A 9,585-nucleotide genomic window follows, 5' to 3' on the forward strand; every position below is an offset into this window, starting at 1 on the left:
CTCCTTAGTCCGCTGTCTGGTCTCCATAATACGCGTGCTTACTGTGTTGGGAGGTCTCTGTTGCTCCTCGCGTTCAGTCCAGGCCAGACGGTTCTCCAACACCTTACTCTCTCCTCTCCCAATTTGGAAACAAACAAAGGTCCGGTCGCCTTCCCCAAAACTGATATATGTAGGATTTTCGACCTTCTCGTACCGATTATCACCGGCGATCAAATGCCGCCATCTGTTGTCTCGGTTGGCAGCATTAATGGTAATTATTCCATAGTGACTGTTTGTTAATGAGGCTTCTGACAGCCCACTATCTCCTCCACAGAAAATACATACCTTAATGATCTCACCCTGCGCAAGATCGAGTGCCAGTACCTTCGTACACTGCCACAGCACAGCTCTGTACTCAACTATCATTTCATTAGGCCTCCCCGATTGATCACTGATTAACAATCGAGATCTCCACGTCCTTTGATTATGCCAGCTCAAAGAACCGACTAGGTGCTTACGTGGCTTGGTCATTGTCCGACTTAATTATCTCGGCCAACTCGTTCCACTCGCTGTTACCACAAACAGCCTTCCATTGTTGATCAATCCTGTTACCCTGCCCTCTGCTGCCCCAGTTGGCTAAGTAATCAGCCGCCTGGTTACCTTTCCTGCGGACATGGCTTACTATCGTATAGTCAATATTTTTTAAAAGAACTGCAATATCCTGAACGATACCCACAATTCGCCAACTGTTGGTGGCCTTTTCCCAACTTTTACCATTATTTAATTTCCTCACCATGTCCACTGCAATCTGAGAATCGCCCGAGATTTCCAGGTTAGGATAACCATTTCTAACTGCAATCCTTAATCCTTGATGCAGTGCCCCAGAATTCAGCTTCATTATTAGTCATCTCTCCTCCCCCTTCTGCGAATATCCATCTGACCTGTTTATTGCTGTCTCTGAAGATGCCTCCGAAGCCTGCTTCTCCTGGGTTTCCTTTCGAAGCCCCATCGAAATTTAACTTAACAAAGGTATCCCTGGGGTGACTGAACTTGTCGGGGCTCTGGCTCCTCATGTTCTGGGGGACGGATAGCTTGTGATGGACCATTTCCAATTTTAAGTTTAACTTTCTCAAAATTCTTGTTCCTCCTGATTTGTCTTCCAGTCATCCTCGTACCATTTCTCCACCAGAACTGTTTCCCGCATGAGCTCTACAGCTTTTACCCAAGTTGTCTCCAGATCCTTTGACATATTCTGAAAAATCCTTCGATTTCTCTCCTTCCAGACCATCCACATAACAAACCCGGGCATGAGGTTCCAGGCTCTTTTAACGACCTGACAATGAAAGGTCTCCTGTTCCATTTGAAGACCAAATCATTAAAATCATTGATGATCCATCCTGGTTTATTGAAGGTCTGCTTAATATTCACCCACAAATGCTTAGTGAAATGACACTTAATCAAAAGATGGTCTCTCTGGTTTCCCCTTCCTTATTACAAAGACAACATATCGAAGCCCCTGGAAGCCCTTTTTCTCTGGATCCTATCCCAGGTTAGGATCTTGTTTTTTGTAGCCAACCATATGAAAATAGAGACTTTTGGCCACCATTTATCTTCCCAAACGACTTTCCAATCCAGGTTTCCACCATCCCTATTCAGAGGATCAAATAGGTAGTAAGCTTCTTGGTGTAAACAGTCCCTTCATAGAATTACCCCACCTAAGGATATCCTGGCCAGCACGAGCTCTGATTTTCCTGGATCCAACTTCTTTTTTGTATTTGTCTTGAAGGTTTTCTTCAATCCCCCTATCCCATTCCACTGGATCAGTCCAAACTCTCCACCCTTCTCCGCATCATGAGCTTTCCAGTAGTTTCGAACACTAGTCTGTTTCCTTCTATTCTGGCTCGGATTTGATTAAGATCTTGGATTCTACTCAGGCTTTCTCTCTGTTGCCACCTATCATCCCAAAAATTTGCCTCTGCTCCTCCCCGGATCTCCCAGAAAGCATGTTTTCCACCAGATCCCGATTCAGCGAGCCAGGTCCCAAATAGAAGAACCTTTAGGCGTTTCCTGTTGCCTTAGGATCTCTACAGTTGAATCAGGCATGTTATATTTCGTCTTCCATATGATCTTCCACAGATCATTGCCACCCCGGAGCCACCTCCACCACAACTTGGCTCCCAGGACCCTGTTGAGAGTTTCAGGGTCTCTCAACCCTACTGATTGTTGTAACTTTCCTCCAACTCCTTTATTCATATAGATCAGTTGTTCTTCCTTCCATATGTTTCTATTCATTCTTTACTTCTTCTATTAACTAATGTATGCATGGGTTTTTGGTTTATATTTATTTATTCAATAATATTTATATGTTTTTTATAGTTTTGATTATTAAGATATTATGTTTGTGAAGGTTGCTTTATTCTCTCTTATGTGTAGGACCAAGCTTTGGAGCTAGCTAGGAGCGCTTCTTGGCTATATGAAAAACTCCAAGAAGACCTGCATGCGAGGACTCACAAGAATTCATTCTCTTTTTCTTAATCTATGCTCTACATCTTGATCTACTAAGAATCCTAAGCCTTAGAACAACCTTTCTCTTAATTGGTTTGTCCTAGGTTTCTGAGATAAACTGAGAGGGTTTTGTTTTCATCTAACCATGCATTAAATCCTACAGCAAAATGATATTTAGAAAATTTAATATATTTCACTATGTAAATGAACTTAGTAAAATGAACCCATAGAGGTGGTCATAAATGGAAATAAAAGTAAAACTCTAAACAAGAAGCCAAAAGTGGATTTAACCATGGATGAAAAATTGGGAGAATAATTGGATGTTAAACTAGCCATCAAAACAATATGCAAACAATGACACAAAAAGGTTTTTAAAGTAAAATTAAAAAAGGGTGCAACACTAGACACAAAGAAGGGAACAAAATAGGGCATATGAAAGGATACCGAATTGGGTGCAAACAAGGATGCAAAAATGGACACCAAAATGAGGATGCAAAGAATGGTGTAAAATTAGGATGCAAAAAGGATGTAAGAAAAGACACAAAACAAGATGCAAAATGGGACTAAAAAATGGTGAAACCAAGGATGTCAAAGATGATGCATAACTAGATGAAAATTCCAACTAAAATCTAGGTGCAAAATGAGATGCAAATGTGGACACAAAATGTGGCAGAAAAAAGGATGCAAATTTGGAAGCCAAAAAGGATGAAAAACTAGATACCAAAAAGGATGCAAATTTGGACATAAAAAATGGTGCAAAATTGGACACAAAAGAAAAAAAATGGTGCAAAAATGGGCATAAAAATGGCTCAATTTTGGATGCAAATTGAGATGCAACATTGGATGTAAAATGATGCAACAAATCATTCAAAACTTGGTGCAAAAACAAATGCAAAAGTAGACGAAAAAATGGCTCAAAAGTGAACGTAACAATAGACATAAAATGGGATGCAAAGGTGGATGCAATATATGGTTCAACATAGGATGCAAATTTAGATGCTCAAAAGGATGAAAAAATGGATGCAAGAAATGGTGTTAAAAATGATGCTAAATTGGATGCAACAAATGATGCAAAATTAAATGCAAAATATGGTGCAAAATTGGATGCAAAAAAGGGAGATAAATAAAATGCAAAAGTGGATGCAAAAAATGGTGCAAAAATGCATGCGAAATTTGGCACTAAATCAGATTCAACATATGGTGCAAAATTGGATGGAAAGATGGTGTAAAAAAAGGCAGAAAAATTGGCACAAAAATAGATGTAAAAATAAGTACAAAATTAGAAGCAAAAGATGGCATAAGACCAGATGCAAAAATTGGCACAAATTGGATGTAAAAAAAGGCGCTAAATAAGATGTCAAAGATGGTGTAAAAATCGATGCAAATTATGACACAAAAATAGAAGCAAAGAATTCCACAAAAGAGGAAGCAAAAAATGATGCAAAAATAGATGCAAAAAAGGCACAAAACTAGAAGCAAAACCTGTTGTAAAACCAAATGAAAATCTTGGTGCAAAATATGATGCAGTAAATGATGGAAAATTTGGCGTAAAAAAGATGCAAAATTTGGTGCAAAAAAGGACGCTTTAAAAATTGTACAATAGAGCCAAATTTAGCACCAGGTTTCTCATCCCAATTGAGAAAAAAATGCACTAGAATCTGGTGCTAAATCTGGCGCAAATTGCCTGTTTTGTTGTAGTGGTTATTTCAAGCTGGAAGGAGACCTGTAATAAGATACAATACAATACATTATCTTCATAATATTTTCATGATCTAGTTGAGGTGGGCATTCCCATGCTCAGCTTTATAAATTCATTTTCATGTACATAGGACAAACAATCGTCTGAGTATAGACTGATGATTCTGGTAGAGTCACCATCCCTTAGATTGGATGATTATCTATGCAGCAATGATGTACATTTGATGTCTTTATTTTTGTGAATATATATCACAGCCCGGATGGATGAAACTAGATCCGGGGTCTTCAATCTCATTCTATCTTCACTCAAAGTACAAGTCGATCCATGTGAGAGTTGTTCTGGAGTCGAACATGGAAATACATTGCCTGATTACCAGCCAATGATGTAAGCTGTTAACTAGCGCGAGAGGAATCACCGATAATGATAATGATCCTCAAGGTACTGCAGTACAATTCATGTGGTGTGAATAAAGTAATTGGCATCGAACACCACACAAAATCTTTCGGTCGAAGTTCATTGATGTAAACCTGTAGCCGGAAGTGAGAAACTTGCCATTGAGGCATGCAAGCTTCAAAGTACTGAAAGGGGTGTTCCTAGATCGATTTCTTGGATAATGAGCTGATGTTGAAAAGAAGCGATCCATCATAGGAGGGCCTTAATGAATCCCACATCAATGACACAGAACGGAGCAAATGATTTTAATGGAGGTGAAAACGATCTGGTGATATAAGGTTCAGGGTGGCGGTCATGAAAGAATGGAGCGTAAATGTATTGCACCGGGTGAGACACAGGTGAATTCTCTGAGTGACTTCTCTTGAAAATATCGGCGAAACTGACATGATGGATTGGTAGCATTAACCCCAAATGTGGATGGTGTGATGTGACCATGGTGATGTGACCGGTGAATGAAACAACCCGACCCGACTTGGATGCGGAGTGAAAGTGTCATGTTCAAGAGCGACTTGCTACCAACAAAGTTTCTTCAAGTTTTCTTCCCAATTTTTCCCCAGTCATTGCTCACCAGTACCTCTTTATTTTTGTCAAGCTTGAGGAGGATAACATATGCTTGTTCTATAATTTTCGCTGCGGGCAAACCCATCGCTATGTTTCAACGAGCCTAGCGATAGTGAAACTCGTTCTTGTCTGTTATGGACAAGTTTGTCGCTATTAGGTTTTAACGAGTTTAACGACAAAGATAACTCGGTCCTTTTCAATTTTAGAGAGCCTGAAAAGGGACGTGAAGGAAACTCCAAAAATCATTTTTCGTCATCTAATCCCTTAAGTCCGAAAAGGTATAAAACAATACAGAAGGGATGAATTTTCGGTACTTTTAACGAGCCGAACAAACAAGCGCTTGATCGTTTTTTGTAATAATCCCTCCAGTCCAAAATGATTAAAATCTAAAGGAGGGATAGCACTTCCAGTAACTTTAACGAGCTGGAGAGGCCAATGGCTCGGCAATATTTTCATATTTTACGAGTCAGTTGAAAAGAGCTTAAAGGAGACTCGTCTTTGAGGAACGAGTGATAAATTTGGGTAGCAGCTGATTCCAGGTAAGGTTTGGAATTTCGCAATCACGGCAGTGTTACAAGGATGGCTAATAGGATCACTCTTCACAGTTGTTCCTCAAAAGGGGTAAACAATCAAATGGAGGTGAATGATCGGCCAATACAGAGTGGAGGTGATGATGAGAACACGACCAAGGCTTAAAAGGTTGAAGTACTACATTCACGACATTCATTTACCGGAAATTGGTTCATTTTTATTGAGCTTAAACACTCGGGGAAACATTTTCTCATTGCTTATGTTTATTTTTTAACGAGCATGAAGTCTGCGTTAAAACTGCTCGATATATCCAGTCGCATAATAAGGATGTCTCATATATAAAAATGGAAAATTTTCAAATCTTTGCCCCACATCCTTTCTTTATGCAAGTTAGGAAACGACCAATCCTACGAGTTTAAAGGGTTAGAGGACCTACAAATTTTAAAAAATAAAGGGTCGCTCTTCTCTTGCACGCCAAAAGGTTTGCATGGCCCCAGGTATAAAATAGAGTTTCAAGGTCACCTCTCAATCTACCGACAAAACATTTGTTTCATCGGGAAAGGCTTATCTCTTTCAGGTTACCAAAGATTGTTCTATCGGCACCGCAAGCAAAACACTTCTTCGACGATGCCTACCAAAATAGACAAAGGCGAGTGGTGCAGACGCCTCCACCCAAATAACTTTGACAAGGGAATCTTATTCCAGTCTAACCCCCTTTTCCAATCACGGACGGGAGTGTCAGACTAGTCATATATCTCTTGATGAAACCTATCCTATATCTGAAGTTTTTCTGTCGAAGCAGACCAGGGTGCATGCCCCCTAGGTTTCAGTCATGTCCCCCGAATCACTCGTGCTCATCAGGTGGACGGACTGGGGATTGATGAGACATTCCTTGCGTGAAAAGACCATTCAAGGATGGTATATGACTATTTTCCATGTGTGAACCGGGAAATGGAAGTTGGTCTACGAGTTTGACCACTCTTCCTTCGTGCAGAAAACACATTACTCTAAAGAGTGATGAGACAATGGCTCCCATGCAATAAATATAGTCTCGTCCAAGGAGTAGATTATAATATAGGGGTCCTTGGACTACCATTATGTTCATTTGAACGGTTTTCCCTCTCAATGTTATGGGCACATTGGGAAGGATCCCTAACGGTCAACTGGTTCCTTTGTCGAAGCCTGTTAGATTTCTCATCTCAGGCAAAAGCGATGGAAAACCAAGCGCTTTCCAAGAAGTCGAGGAAAGGATACTCACATAAACCCCTTCATCTATGATGGTACCGGCCATAACCATTCTATATACTTGAGCTATGATTCGGAATGGTACACTAGCAGGTAAACGGGGTCTGCCTAGATGATTCCAGTCGAAGGAAACAACTAGGTTGCTTGGAGGTGGGACTGAATAGATGGCCGGGTACGACTCTGACGAACTTCCTTCCTACAAAAAAGGAATGGGTAAATTTCCCCCATGCTCAGTGGAGTCTGTGTTTACGAAAAGAATTTGGATGGTGTCATCCTTGTTCTCTTCGGTGACTGTATCATCTGAAGATGGAACCTCTGAAGGCAAGACCGGTTCAACTACCGTCTCGACCTTTTGAATTTCATCTGGTATGGGTTCAGATGGTTTATCTTCAATAATAGATGCTTCGGCCGATCACCTAGGCGGGTCAGCCGGATTTTCAACTAGTGACGGACTCGGCAAGAGTTTCTTATATCCATGAGGAAGTCGTAACGGTGAAACCGGACGATCGTCCAAAACTATTTCAGCCTTGTCTAAGAAGGGACAATGGTGGACGATGTGATCGCCTTCACATAGTTTACAAGGAAATTTACACTTTCCTTTTTGTCCAAGGGCTTCACTTTCACTAGTTGACTGTGTGTTTTCAACATGATCATCAGAGGTTGACAACACCGGATTGCGCAAACGAGGAGACCAGTCCCTTAAGATCCGTGGGATGCAAGGACAATCTCTATGATGGTGGTCTCCTTTGCAAATGACACATGGCGATTTAGGCTTGGTCAGTGCAGTGTGTGATTTTCGCTAGACGCGCTTTGTTACCCCTTTTCCCCTTTGGCTCTTTCTTCTTCTTTTCCTTCTTCTTCTTAGGTACTTGATTTTTGGCTTTACTAGCCCCATCAAGCGAAGAGGAGGGAGGAGAGGAAGAATTGGACGAAGTAGAGGGTTGGGGGGTAACTCTGGAATTGTCTAGTTGTTGACTCGATTGTTCAGGAATCGTGGTGTTCTGAATGACGGAGGTTGAGAAGAGCCATACGGGCAAGTCGATTGTCAACCCTGGAAGCGACAATGTGGCCATATGGGGTGCACCAACATCTCCCCAAGAGGAGAAGGGACTAGGAATTCCTCCAAGGGGAAGTCCTTGGTTGGTGGACTCCATTTTCCTCAACCAAAGACCAACGTAGGAAAGGTGATGATTATTCCGTTTAAAATAAATTTTAGACGCTTTGACACAACTTGTTTTTTCAATTTTTAAGAGTCGAGAAAAAACAAAAGATGACTCTAGTCGCCTTTGATTTTTAATGAACCTGAAGTGACAAGTGCTCAGATGGACCTTTTCTGTTAAGGTGTCTGAAAAGGAACGAAAGGGACTGCTCTGGAAATCCAGGCAGAGGGATTACCAAACCAATCGCAAAACTGCAGAATACTTTTTACGGTACGGCAGTCAATCTTCTCGAATGCTGTGTTCAGTGCATTGCAATCGATAGGGCGGCAGACACGGCTTCCTATGGATAAAGGATTAAGCCTATTGTGGTCTCCCAAAATATACTCGACGATACATGGGAGCACAAGTCCATTGATCTGAATATGAAACTACTTGAAATTCGTTTGCAAGGTATTCAATTCAGAAATAAACATATTTAAAAGCTTCCCATGTCTTGCAGAAATGAAACACATGAACTTTTCAGCTGATTATAACCCATTTAAGCATAGCAGAATTATTTCTTTTTACTGTTTAAACACATAAAAACGAATTTGTTCTGCAAAATAAACCAACCACATATGCACAAGAAGTTGATAAAGCAGTTCACCCCCTCCAGGGCTACGTCTGCTGGGTCCAAAGCCTCCAAATGGGCTTGTCCTTGTTTTTATTAAATGCTCAAATTGAAAATACAGCTGAATAGAAGCATCTACAGGAGAAATAGATGGTAGAAATGGATTCAGAACACATGAATCCTTCAGGATTGACTATTGGATCACCTCCAATGGATACCTGCAACCCTGTACAATCTTCCCAATACTGGCCCCTGGTGGCTCCTAGAACTTTCACGGCTCCAAAACGTATGAAAATGACCTCTGATGGCTGTAAGACCTGCACCAATGGCTTCAGAAGGTCGAAATTATCCAAAATCAAAAAAAAATTCGTCCAAAACCGATTTTCTGGGCCAAAGTTATGGCCATTTACTCCAGACTGCCAGTTTCCCCTAAAAGCACTCCAGCTAACTTTAGCTAACTGCAGTTAACCCCGACAAATATGGCAATTCCGCCAATTTTGGAGCGCCTCCGCCAAAAACTCCGCCATATCTGCAGTTACAATAAATGTCTTCCTCGGGTTCGTGCTGACCGTTGGCTGGCGGTTAGCTTAAGCTCCTGGTTCCGGGTCAAGGTCATATGGAGGGCGGGCTGGCCCTTAGGGGCTGGCCCCCTTTGTTTTCCCGCCCATGAAATTTTAAACCTTAACTTTAATTTGTGCCGCCAATATTTCAAACGTAGCTGCGGTGGTGCAACGGTAAGCATTGTTCAGTAGCGTGTGGGAGGTCTCGGGTTCAAACCCGACCAATGCCAAAATCTTTTAAATACACCACACCGCCCATCCAATTTGGCTAACGTCATCATG

This window comes from Pinus tabuliformis, chromosome J (assembly GCF_031772625.1).
Source record: "Pinus tabuliformis cultivar Carrire ecotype Pingquan chromosome J, CPIR1, whole genome shotgun sequence".
Classification (NCBI taxonomy): Eukaryota; Viridiplantae; Streptophyta; class Pinopsida; order Pinales; family Pinaceae; genus Pinus; species Pinus tabuliformis.